This window comes from Nicotiana tabacum, chromosome 6, assembly GCF_000715075.1.
Source record: "Nicotiana tabacum cultivar K326 chromosome 6, ASM71507v2, whole genome shotgun sequence".
NCBI classification, from domain to species: Eukaryota; Viridiplantae; Streptophyta; class Magnoliopsida; order Solanales; family Solanaceae; genus Nicotiana; species Nicotiana tabacum.
In genome coordinates, this window is record NC_134085.1 from 137348332 (window position 1) to 137362466 (window position 14135).

Consider the following 14135-nt stretch of genomic DNA (forward strand, 5'->3'; position numbering starts at 1 on the left):
TATATGGCTTGCTCCTTTCTTCTGTCTCGACATGTTGTCCCAAAACACATCCAAAGGCTCCATCCAACATGGACAGATAAAGTAACAAAGTCATCCCAGTTCTGGCAGGACCAGAACTGGTGGTGTGGACAGGTACTCCTTGATCTTATCGAAAGCTTTCTGACAATCCTCTGTCCAGCTTGTTTCAGCGTCTTTCCTCAGCATTTTGAAGATGGGTTCACATATGACTGTGGACTGTGCTATGAATCGACTGATATAGTTGAGACGCCCTAAGAAGCTCATCACATCCTTTTTGCTCTTAGGTGGTAGTAACTCCTGAATAGCTCTTTCTTTAGATGGATCCAGTTTGATCCCCCGACGACTGACGATAAATCCCAGTAACTTTCCTGCGGGAACCCCGAATGCACACTTTGTGGGGTTTAATTTCAAATTGTACCTCCTTAGCCTATCGAAGAACTTCCTCAAGTTTGCTATGTGATCTGCGACCCTCTTGGATTTGATAATGACATCGTCCACATACACCTCTATTTCTTTATGTATCATATCATGGAAGATGGTTTTAATGGCTCTCATGTAAGTGGCTCCCGCATTCTTTAGACCGAACGACATCATCTTGTAACAATATACACCCCATGGTGTAATAAAATCTATCTTCTCTGCATCTTCTTTATCTATCCAAATCTAATGATAACCCACAAAGAAATCTACAAAGGATTGGAGTTCATGCTTGGCACAATTATCGATCAGGATATGTATATTTGGCAGTGGAAAATCGTCTTTGGGACTTACTCTATTTAAATCCCGATAGTCAACGCATACTCTGACCTTCCCGTCTTTCTTCGGAACTGGCACAATGTTAGCTAACCAGGTTGGGTACTTAACCACCCTGAGAACTTTGGCTTTGATCTGCTTGGTAACTTCTTCCTTGATTTTCAGGCTCATGTCTGGTTTGAATTTTCTGACTTTCTATTTTACTGGCGGAGACATGAGATTAGTAGGCAACTTGTGAGCCACTGTGGAAGTGCTCAAACTGGTCATGTCATCATATGACCATGCGAAAATGTCCTCTTATTATTTTAGGAAACGAATGTACTCTTCCTTTTTTGTTAATGACAACTGAATGCTGATGCAAGTCTCCTTGATGGTCTTGGCGTCTCGCAAATTTACCGCTTCGGTCTCGTCCAGATTGGACTTAGGACTATTTTCAACCTCCCTCATGATTTCCTCGGGTATCTCATCTTCTTCCTCTGAATCACTATTCTCATGTTGCGTTGCCTCGTTACATATCACAGTCACTGGTTCATCAGGAAAAGTAATAATAACGCTATGGAGAGAAAATGCATTTGATTAAAACTTTGAAAAAGATTATTCAGACAAAGCACGACTCGATGAATCGAGCATTTATTTTGAAACAAGTAAAGATTAAAATTAAACTACAGGAAATTTTAAATGCCTAGAATGGCTATAGGAGAAAATTCTGCCAAGCTACCCAGGGACTCGGTGGGCTCGAGATGGTGTGATGGTCCAGTTTCTGAGAATAGCTCCTCCGCCACAGTCTGAATAGTGAGGCCTTCTTCCTCCTCCTCAATTATGGCACCGCTATCTATGTCCTCATCCTCCAAGAACAAATTCTTCAACCGAACTAGCGCTTCTTCTTCTACAGTCCCCCATATTGTGTCAGCCTGGTGAAAAACTTGTTCTAAACGTGACACTAGTTGCTCAAGAGGGTAATACGGTCCGCGCCATGGAAGCGACCAATTCCAGTACTCATGCCAGGTGTACTGGTATCCAAGACCAAAAGTTGTACCATGATTTTCAGCTGTATTGGTTTGGTGATGCCTTGGAGGTTCTTTCCCAATCCTTTGTCGGGTTCATATCCGGACCATGCTAGTATGCTCTATATTTTGTTACTCTACCACTTATCCTTCTCGACAGCATTGACCCGTTCGATGTGATGATAGGTTTCCCCTCCTAGCCTTCTTTTATATCCAATGGCCGGGATGGTTTGACTAGTGTAGATGGAGTTACTTCCATCTCCGTGAATGATTACTTCCTGGCGGTTCTATTCAAACTTCACGGTTTGATGTAGTGTGGAAGGTAGGGCTTTAGAGGCATGGATCCATGGATGGCCCAATAGAAGATTATATGAGGCTAGTATGTCAAGCACCTGAAATTCAATGTCGAACCAAGTTGGCCCCATCTGCAAGTAAAGATTGATTTCTCCGATAGTGGCCCTCTAGGACCCATCGAAAGCCTTTACATTCATGCTTCCTACCCGTATCTCATGGAAACCTTTGTCCAACCTCTTTAGAGTGTCTAATGGACAAATATTTAGGCTCGAACCTCCATCAACCAGGACCCTGGTAATGAACTTGTCTTCAAATTGCACTGTGATATGCAATGCTCGATTATGATTCAAACCCTCAGGCAGTAGCTCATATTCGTGGAAGATAATCTTATGACTTTCTAGTATTTGCCCAACCATGTTGGCCATTTCTACACCAGTGATGTTATTGGGTACATAAGCCTCGCTTAGCACTTTCATTAAGGCGCTCTTGTGTGCCTCTGAATTCTGAAATAGTGACAAGATAGATATCTGCACAGGGATTTTGTTCAGATGGTCAACAACAAAGTATTCTTTTGCTTGTACTTTCCTCCACAGGTCATCTGGTCCGGTCTCAATGATAGGCTGCCTAGTAGTGGCTTCCTTACTTGAACCTCCCAGGTGTTCAGGTGTATAGACTCTTCCAGGTCTAGTCATTCCTTGTGCGGCATCAGATTCCTCTATATTAGTCTTCCATTTTCACCGAGCCTCGGCAACATAATACCAGGGTATTGCTATTGAGTTGAATGGGGGTGTGGTTGACACCGTCACAGTAAAAAGTGTGACCACTTCTACTTCAAATGGAGCGGAGGTGGCTGCGGGCGGAGCTACTTCTACCTCGAATGGAACTAATGCAGTTACCTCAACATCGATAGGTGCCTGAGTCTGAACCACAATAGGAGTAAGTGTGATTGTAACCTTAAAGTCATCGCCTTCTCGAATGAGCCCGATTGACCCCTTAGGGTCCCATTCTTCATTTGTCTCTCTCACGTGTACACCATCACCTCTATGATCAGGGAGGGGATTGTTACAGATAATAGGCATAGCTTTATTTGCCAGTATGACCTTGTTGTCAATTAGCGTTTGGATCTTATCCCTCAATGTTCGGTACTCAGCAGTGGTGTGCCCTTTCATACCGGAATGGTACGCACAAGTTTTGTTCGAATTGACCCATTAGGATGGATTTCCTAATGCCATAGCGGGAACATGAGTATGTAACCTGTTGCTTTTAACCTTTCATACAGTTGGTCGATGGGCTCAGCAATGGCGGTGTATTGTCTGGGTGGCTTGTGGTCGAAATTGGGTCTTGGTTTTGGATAATTTTGGCGTGCTGGTGGTGATTGGAAGTGGGATGGTTGGAAGTTATAGGTGTGGTGGATAGTGACTGGTTGGGAATATCTGGGAGATGAAGGTTGATATGTAGGCGATGATACTTGATGTGTGGGTGGAGGTGTTTGATATGTAGGTAAGTGAAGATTTTGGGCCTTGAGCCACCATTACTGCCCCAACATCTCTCTTTTTCGATATGCCACCTGATTGAAGAGCCTTATTTGTGGCTTGCAGTGCCTCAAAATTTGTCATCTCGCTCTTGATTTCTTCCTCGATCCTTTGTCCGAGTTTGATGATGTCAGAGAATTTGTGCTTTTCGATAACCATCAACCTCTCATAATATTGTGGATCCTGTGCCCTGGCGAAGAATTCATTCATCTGTTCTTTGTCCAAAGTGGGCCTGACCTTGGCTGCTTCCGACCTCCAACGAGTAGCGTACTCACGGAAAGTCTCAGTAGGTTTCTTCATAAGATTCTGAATGTAGAAGACATCTGGTGCATTCTCTGTGTTAAACCTGAACCGGTCCATGAAATTCGACGCCATGCTTACCCAATTGGACCATTTCTTGGGATTTTGGCTGATAAACCAAGACAAAGCATCCCCAGTAAGGCTCCTCATAAAGAGCTTTATCTAGATCTTTTCAGCTTTCCCGACCCCGACAAGCTTGTCACAATAGATCCTTAGATAAACCCTAGGATCTCCTGTACCATCGAACATTTTGAACTTGGGAGGTTTGTATCCCTCGGGCAGTTTAACATCCGGCTGTATGCATAGATCTTCATAGTTCAAACCCTCTATTCCTCTATCGCCTTGAACACCTTGAACTTGGCTTGTTAACTTCTTGAGTTCTTCAGCCATGTTCTTAATGAGTAGGTCCTTCTCAGAGGATTCCGGTGCATAGGAGATTGGTTGGATAGAATGAGGTATAGTTTCTACATATATGGGGTTGCTTTGATGGGTGCCAGAAACTTGGGTGCAGTGATAGTCATTAATGGAGTTTTGTGGATTGGGAATGTGTTGTGTGTTTTGGGGAGTGTGATAAGTGGTGGTTGGTGGGTACTGAATTGGTTGATGGTGATGTTGTGGTAGAGTTGGTATTGGCAGCGGATTGATATTTTGGGGTGGGATTGCGTATTGATTTGGTGCGGTAGGATTTTGTGGCTGCTGGTTTTGTGTGTTCTGAGGAGGTTTCGGGTTCTTTGTGTTTTGTTTATGGATATCGGGGACATTGAGCGTAAGTGACAAATTTGCCAAGTTGAGAACCTACTCAATTTCTCTTTGCAATTCCATTATCTTTTGTTCCAGTCTTAAAACCAGATCATTTAGGGCCAGAGAACTACGACCATCTGAAGTCTCTACATTCTCCATATTCTCCTTTCGGATTCCACTTAAGTCGTCTATCTTTGATTTTCCTATGCCTTTTGTGTTGCTTGGAGGAGGAGGAGATGGAGGGCCTCTAGATCTGGTATGATATGCTAACGAGGCCAGTATGAGTGAACCAACCTAAGGGGATGGGAATAATCAAAAATAAAGAAAAACAAAAGGTAACAAGTTAGCGAGGATTTTGAAACGTTTGCAGTATTTAAACACATATTCTGAAATGTAAACTCGTGTCCTATTTTGGGAACCTCGTTATGCCCAAGGTAGGCATAGCGACAAATAAACTTGGAGAACTTTTAATGCCAATAAATGTTTCATTTTATAATATAAAAATAGTCGAATCCCAAAACGACACTAATATAATAATAAACTAAGTCACTATTGGCACTTGGCCTTATTACATTTTAGGAAAAACAAGTAAATCTAGCCTATTTGGTTCCAGAAGGAAATTCCCCAGATTCGATCTTCCGGACTCCATCATATAGATCCCCCAGCTCGCGCAGTCCCAACAGCAAGTAGGCTCTGGCCAGATGTACTCCTTTAGTTCCTTCAGTGTTTTGGCAATTTTCAATTCTCTTTATGACTTTGCCTTCCAGCTCCACTATTCCTCGCTCCAGATATTCTAGTTTCCTGTTGGAAGTGATTGCCATCTCTTTCCACTCCTCGATCAACCTCACATTCCTCTAATGTATTTCCCGATGCTCATTCTCAGAGTCGTGGACCCTCTTGCGCAGCCTGTTGTATTTGACTTGGGCTTTATCTTCCTCATCTATGATTCTGTTCCCTCGACCGGTCCCTGGTGTCACCATTCCTTTCAGATTGTCTTCCAACCATGCTGAATAGAGAGGCTCACACCTTGCGTGATACCTGTCTGGCTCAACGGTGCTCTTCTCTACAATGATTTTGCAGTGCCACATGTGTTGAGCTTGGCACTTGTAAGGAACGTCGTCATCTTGAAAGTCTGCCCTGAAATGAATCATCTTGACAACCCTTAGTACAACCTGATTTCTGCCTGCTTGCCTCATAACATGCATAAGGACATATGGGTATATCCCTCTCAACCCAATCAGCACCAAGTGCGGATCATCCCTGGATCTGATAATAAACTCGTCTGTTGGGAACCATTCAAACATCCACTTCACCTGTTCCTCGGTCAGACTGTCGAAGAATTCTACCCATTTTATGGCACTTTCTGGCTGGGCAAATCTGTCTGGAATGTAAGTTATCTGCTTAGGGTGATGGAAGGCAATATGGTCGTTCCAAGCCCTTCGCGGAAATTCTTGACGATAGCGACCCTTTTGGAAATGCTTCAGCAACCATAACTGCAGCAACAAATTACAATCCTCGAAATGCTTGACCCCTCTTTGACTACGCTCCAGAGCCCTGTAGATGTCAGCTATGATCATTGGGGCTATGGTATATGTCTGTCCATTAATCCCTCCCATCAGAGTCTTAGCGACCATGGCCAAGCTAGTGTGGATTCTTCCCTTTTTCATTGGGAACATTATCAGGCCTAGAAAGCATACAATGAATACAAACACTCTGCGGCGGATGTTACCCAAAGAAGTGAGAGAGATCTCATCATGGTAAGTGCGGAAAGACTTGCTATGGCCATACCTATCGTACAGGTATTCGAAAGGTATGTAGGAGTCCTTCAAGCACACTAGGTTGACATTCTTCTTCAGCCCCATCATCTTCAAAAATCCTGGGCCCGTACGGTTTTCTGGTACCAATAGCCCGGGACTGTCCCAAGTCAATCCTGCAAGCCCTCCTATTTCCTCTAAAGGCGGTGTCATTTCTATGTCACCGAAATGAAACACAACTCTTTCACTATCCCAGAATAAAGTGGCAGCCTCGATCAGTTTGTTGTTTGGATCAATATCTAGCAAGGAAGGCAGGTTACCCAGGTATTTTCTCACATGCTTCTTGTCGCTTGAGGAAAGGTCCTCCCACCAATCTAGCAGCAATGGTGGGATGTTTCTAACCATACCGAATCTGGGGACCTCGTGCCTTATTTTCTACAAAACAAAAGGGTTAGACCTTACCCCCACCGGACTCGACTATTTATACATTTATTATTAACATATCGGCATTTAGTTCTCCAAATTAATGCACAGAACGTGGTTGCGTCCATTGGGATTATGGAAAACCCAATGGACTTTGGATAAGGCTTATCTTAAAGGATCATTATGCGGACAACATAACTGATCCTGACTAGGTTTGACCATGATGCATGCACAATTTAACCAGAGTAAGGTTTCTATGCGGTTTTAGACTGGTACCCTTGAGTAGACGACTCGAGGGGGAAGGCATAGAATCATCGACTGCACTGCTGATCGACTAATTTTACTGCAAATAAGCCTTTCCAAATTTAAGGGTAGTAAATAGGAAGAGCGCAACCACTCATTAAAGCGTTGCTATTGGATTTGATACGCACGAGTGAAATATGATGCATAGCATGATTTATGTAGCAATTAATAACATCTAGTCAAGTATTTTCATGTAGGAAAAAGCGAATACAGTATTTAAATAATTGAAAGACGGTTACACGAAAAGAAAACAAAGAGACAAGTCAGTTTCAGAGATAAAGAACCATAAATGCTTAACAAATTGACAGTTAAATTCAAATAAGGGAGAAGGGTATGGGATAATGCATGCTTGGACTAATTAGTAAAAAGATAAGTTCTTTATGGTAAGAGCCTAAGTATTTTCCCAGAAGAGTCGCCATGTTGTTGCGCCCCCTTTTTTCCCTCCGCGGAGAGAGAAGGCGATTAACTCTTGGATCGGTTTGCATTACCAGAGATTAGGGTAAGGGCTTGAAATGACCTCGAGGGGAAGGTGTTAGGCACCCCTCTTGACACAACTATGGGTCGCGGACGAACTTATAGTCACAAATTAGTCCAAATAAGTACTTGAAATAAATAATTACAAATAAGGCATGTTTGTATGACTCAAATAATAATAAGATAGAAGTTTTTGGACAAGTTGTATAAAACAAAGTCTTAAACAAAAAGAATCTCGGGAAAAACACAATGTCCGGCAAACACTCCTCAATGAGGGGCTACCCGTGACATTAGCGCGTAGTCACGTGACATTAACGCGTAGTCATATATCCCACATCTACCCTTCCCATCCCCGTAGTGGTCATTTAAAGCGAGTGCTTGGTCAGTGATCTCTATTACGTGCTGTTACCCGTCCCTTCTTAATGGTCCTGGAGGGATTTAGGACCTCTACCTATAGTTGGTTCTAGACATACCCCTAAGGTTTTAAAGATGAAAATACTAAGGCGACAGGCAAGAACAATTAGGACTTTAACACATAAGATAAAAAGGAGCAATTAGAGGCTCAAAATTTCCTCCTCAAACAAGGCACATAAACAACACGACTCAAGCACAAATAAGGGCCTTTTGTTAAACAGTATCCTAAGGCATGATGTCTAAGTGAATATACAGAAGACATGCAATTTATTTTATAAACTCAGAAACAATGACCCTAGCAATTGCCTATTGATTCTTTTTAAAACTAGTTAAACCAGAATAACCTAAGTCACAGAAACAGTTTCAGAGTTGCAAGATTTGAAAACATCCTATAGGCTTGCCTATACACGGAATACTGATGACTACATTTTATAGAGTGAAACAAGGCAGGTTTAAAATGGACTCTTTAATCCCTATAGGCATGCTGTCTAATAATAGATTAAGGTAGTTTTTAAAAGAACTCGTTTCAGGGAAATATAAACCACTTAATTAGACCAGTTTAGAAGTGAGTTAATCGTTAACCAAATTAATTTATTTAAAACCAAACTAGTTTAGATCTATAGGCAGAATTCTGGTGTTGTTCCTTACAGGCATGATATCTACTTGTTTAATACTGATTTTAAAGACTTGCAGGCATGATGACAAATGAAAACACACATAAACACTTGTTATAACAGAAGTCGGATTTGGATTATATCTTATAAGCATGACATCTACTTGTGAAGCTGATTTTAAGGCTTATAAACATGATTTCTATTATGGAATCACTCGAAACCTATAGGTATGATTTCTAACATGGTGAGACAAATATGACAAGATGTAAAAGTATTATAGGCATGTTTTTAGCCGTATTACCCCACAAACATGTAGCTACCTACCCTTTTCATTAATTACCCCAATATTCGTTTACAAGTTATTACAGACCATATGAATGAATTACATAAGTAAATAAGAAAATAAGAAGTTATTCTATAGGGAGCCTACAGATAGGCCTAGGTTTCCAAAGCCTCCAATAGCCTCAAATGCCTCAATTCCATAGACAATGTCGTAGTCTAGGTACATCAAAGCTCCCTAAGGATCTCAAGGATCCCGGGAAGTGCTTACACCTAGACTTGGTAACCAAAATTGAATAAGTGCAGTGTGGAAGGGCCAACCTTAGCATGCCAGAGTTCAGAGGGTTCTCAAGAGGATCCCAAAGCAGTATATATACTGAAGGGGGCAGAACTTATTGACTTAGGAGTAGAGTGAAAGTGCTTGACACAAGTTAAAAGGTTTTAGTGGGAAAACTGTATTAAAAGAGAAGGTTTGTTTGAAATAGTTTGCGGAGTAAAAGAAGGAGTCATGCAGTAAAATAATTTTGAAAAGAGAGTTGCATGATTAGACAATAGTAAATCAAACATGAAGTCCAAAACCACATCAGCAATGCTTAAAGAGCACAGAACCAAACATAAGGAACAAACCTACATACAGGGGTGATAAGGATTGGGGATACATGGAACATATGATGGTAAATACATAACAGGCAGAGGTAATTGGTACAGACATGCTCAGAAACAATTCATCAGACATATAGGGGGTAACATGTTTACACTGATCCGAAGGAAGGAGAGTACATTACATGCTAATCAGGTAATCATATTAATTGCAGGTTTCATAGCAAAACCATAAGTAAAAGCAAACTAGAAATAGGATGAACTGAAGCAATAAAAGAACCATATTGTTTTTGGAACTTGAACTGAAATTAGAACATACCAGTAAAGAAGACAGTAAGCAAGAGTGAAAGAGTAGGAGAGCACAATAGTTAGCCTTGGCTTGCAGCCGGCAAACTCAGAATAGTAGTAAGTAGCACTAAAGAGAGAGAGAGCAGAAAGTTTAAGTGTGAAAGAGAGAGAGCTTTTGAGCCAAAGTGTTCGTCCCTTTGTGTTAATGAGATAGTGTGTATATATAGTAGTTCAAAAATTAGGTAAAATAAGGCAAGAATCATAGTAGCATAACAATTATGGAACTCAGAACCAATTAGAGCAAAATCAGGACAAGTACTCCCTTAAGTCAAGGTAATCAATTCAAACGGTAGGAACAAGTAGCATATAAGGAAAGAAATCAGTGTATGACTAATATGGAAAGAATCAAATTCAGTAAGTATAGGGTATACAATTACGGCTAAATTCAGAATACTCTTAATTAAGGAAATAGTCGGTAAGAATAAAGTACCACAGTAGAGAAGGTAGGCGAATCAGTTAATTTGAATAGAAGAGGTAGAAATTGAGGGTTTGAAGGAAGGTCTTTAAATCAAACCATAAAATAGTAAATCCAGAATCAATCAAAGTGGAAGTCATGATTCAGTATTTAGCATATAAATAGAGTAAAATAAGAATAATCAGTCATAGCAAACATGCAGGTTAAACAATATCGATAGAAAGAGGCAAGTCTGAACAATCAAGATGAACATAAACATACAGAGATGATATAAGTTAGGCATAAGAAACTCAGTAGAAAACACATTCGAAGTAAAGTAGTCACAGAAACTCAAACAAGAATAGGATAGTCACAAAATCAAACGAAGAAACCTAGAAAAATTAGGGCTTTCAACATAGGCAAGTTGAAGAGGTAGTAAAATCATAGAATCAGTCGAAATATGCAAGAGATAGAAGTTTAAACATAAATAATCGGTATAAACAAGGTTTTAGAAGAAGTTCCGAAAACCCTAATTTTAGAAGAAGGTGAAAACACTTTGAAATCGATGATTCTTGTAAAGAGTTAAAAGGATAGTGTAAAACATCAAAGAAACGTTTAGGAATCGTACAGATCAAGGAGATGTAAGCAAAACTTAGTGTTTCAGAAGAAACCCAAGTAGAGATGAAAGAACCTGTCTAAAATCTCAAGGATCATAACAAGTACAACATGATTTTGCTCGAAATCATATTGAAGTAGCCAAGAATAGACAAATAGAAAACCCTAGATGCAAGTCAGTGTGGCCCAGGGCCCTTGAAGACCTTATAGAAGGCAAGCATAGCATTAGAGGAGCCATTGGAGGCTTAGGAGTTGAAGGGAGATCACCGGAGAAGACCGGAGAAGAAGGTCAGCGGTTGAAGGAGCTAGGGTTAGGTTGAGTGGTTGAGAGAGGAGAGGAGATGAGAGAATACAGAGGCGGCGATATCTAAACAATGAGCTAGGGTTAAGGTCGTTTGGAATTAAAAATGGTAAGAACGGACGAGGGTCGTTGATCTTTTAGATCAACGACCAGGATTTAATACGGCTTTGGGTCGGGTATGCGGGTTTAGAGCTTGGGTCGGGTGTTTTTAATCTGAAACTGGGCTGGGGTTGGGTTTAAATTGAGCTACAATTGAAATGCAAATCTGGCTATATTTTAAATAGCCAATTTTCCCATATATAATAATAAATGCTAAATAATTTCTGGAAAATAATTTTGTGTACTAAATTAATTTAAAATAGATATTTAACATTTTAAGAATATAGGAGATCAATTTTACGCATATAAATGTAATTATACATTAATGGGGCTAATATTGCAATTATATGCAATTTAGCTTTAAAAATACATAATGCAATTATAAAATGCATAAAAAAATATTTTAATCATATTTTGACATTAATATAGAAATTAAATGACTAAATCGCCACAACAATAATTTGAGGGATAATTATTGGGGATTTTATGAAATAAACGGAAGGAAATAAATCAATTTAAATCCTTAAAATTATGAAAAAAATTATAAAACCTTGTGCATGCTTATATATCATATATATGCTATTTTGAAGGTATTTATGCAAATTAAAAATATATAGAAAAAAATTGGGTATCAACAGGGCCCACGAGCCCGAATATGTAATTAGTTTCGGAATCCGACTCCAAAACGAGGTCTAAATTCCAATTATTCAAAAAGCCCTAACTCTACCCAAACCCCCAATTTTCTACCCTTAAGAACATGATTTAGGCCTAGAACTCTAATGGGTGTTAATGGAAATTGAAGAAATCAAGTCTAAGAACACATTCCTATGATTTTGTGGTGAAATCCCTCTTCAAAAATCGCCCAAGTTCGAGTTTAAGTGAAAAGGTTATGAAGTTTTGAAGAAATCCCATTTTGCTACTGTTTTAAAATAACTGGGCAGGCCTTCATCGCGTTCGCAATGGGCCTGTCGCGTTCGCGATGGGCCTGTCACGTTCGCGATGGGCCTGTCGCGTTCGCGATGGGTCAGGCCCAGTTGACCATCACGTTCGCGATCAGAGGCTCGCATTCGCGGAGCTTCAGCTCCTAGAGCCATCACGTTCGCGGTCGGGTGGCCGTGTTCACGGAGCTTCAGTTCCCAGAGCCATCACGTTTGCGGTCGGATGGCCGCGTTCGCTTAGAGTAAATTTGAAATCCCTCCCCCATGCCACTAACCCTACGTATTCACGAGGGCTTGGATGCGTTCGCGAAGGGTACTCCCCCCACAGCCTCGCGTTCGCGTCCCAAGCTCCGCATTCGCGAAGAATAATTTTTTACCTGAGGAATATTGCCTTCCGCGTTCGCGAGTGAAGCCACGCGAATGCGAAGCACAAAATCTCTGTGTACCAGAAACTGAAAACCTGCAACATTTCCAAGTTTAAAAACATCCCAAAAACCATCCGAAACTCACCCGAGCCCTCGGTGCTCCAAACCAAACATGTACACTACCTCAAAAACATCCTACGAACTTACTCGTGCGATCAAATCGCCAAAATAACATCTTAAATAACGAATTTAGCATAAAAATCAAGGAAAAATCTAAAAACTTCCAAAGTTTTAAATCTCACAACTACGGGTCCGAATCGCATCAAACGACTTTCGTTTCTTACCAAATTTTACAGACGCATCTTAAATGTCATATTGAACCTATACCGGGTTCCAGAACCAAAATACGGGTCTGATACCATAAATTTCAAATATAATCAAATTTCCAAGAACTCTTATATTTTCAGCAAAATAATTTCTTTCAAAAATTCATTTCTCGGGCCTGGGACCTCGGAATTCGATTCCGGGCATACACCCAAGTCCCATATTTTCCTACGGACCCTCCGAGAACGTCAAATCACGGGTTCGGATTCGTTCACCCAAAAAATTGACTGAAGTCAATCATAATTCATTTTAAAAGCAAAATTCATCATTTTCACAGATTTTCACATGATAGCTTTCCGGATACACGTACGGACTGCGCACACAAATCAAGGTGAGACAAAAAGAGGTTTTTAGCCCTCAGAACATAGAATTTGTTTCTAAAACTAGTGATGACCTTTCGGGTCATCACACTTATACAAGTCCCTTTAGTTTAATAGAGATTTTATTCATTAAAATTTAGATAATATTATTAATAACAACAGAATAAAATTTAAAATAAAAAAATATTTCAATAGTAATAAATTATATATCTTCTCATATATTACAAAAAGAAAGCGAGCAGATAAAAATAGTAAACAAAGTAATATACTAATAAATTTTTTTATTAACAACGTAATAATACTAAAGATTTGTTAATATAATAAAGCAAAATATAGAACAAAAAAGTTATTCACTGACTATTTAAGTACCTTTGATTTAATAGAGATTTCATTATTGGGTATATCGTATTGACAAACAAGAAGACAATTAAAATTTATTAAAGCAATACGATCTAATAGGATTAAACAAGCCCGATTATAGTTTAATTTAATTAATATTGACCACGCATCGCGCGGGTACGAGTACTAGTAACAAATAATAAGAAGAGAAAAGCCTATTAAATATCATAATCCCACATGTAAAACGGTGTATATATAGTGGTGCTCAGGTATCAGTCCACAGTCGCCAATCCACCACTTTCTCTGTCAGAGGTCGTTTGGTAGAGTACGAAAATAATGTATGCATTAGCTTTGTGTATTAGTAATGCTTTGTTTGGTACACTTTTTCAACCTATGTATAACACTTTATTTGGTATTATCATATGTATAGCTAATACATAGAAAACCATAACATTAGCTATATAAAGGCTATTAATGCATGCATTAGCATGGTTAAAGATAAAATTATCCTTAAAGGGTAAGTTAAAAG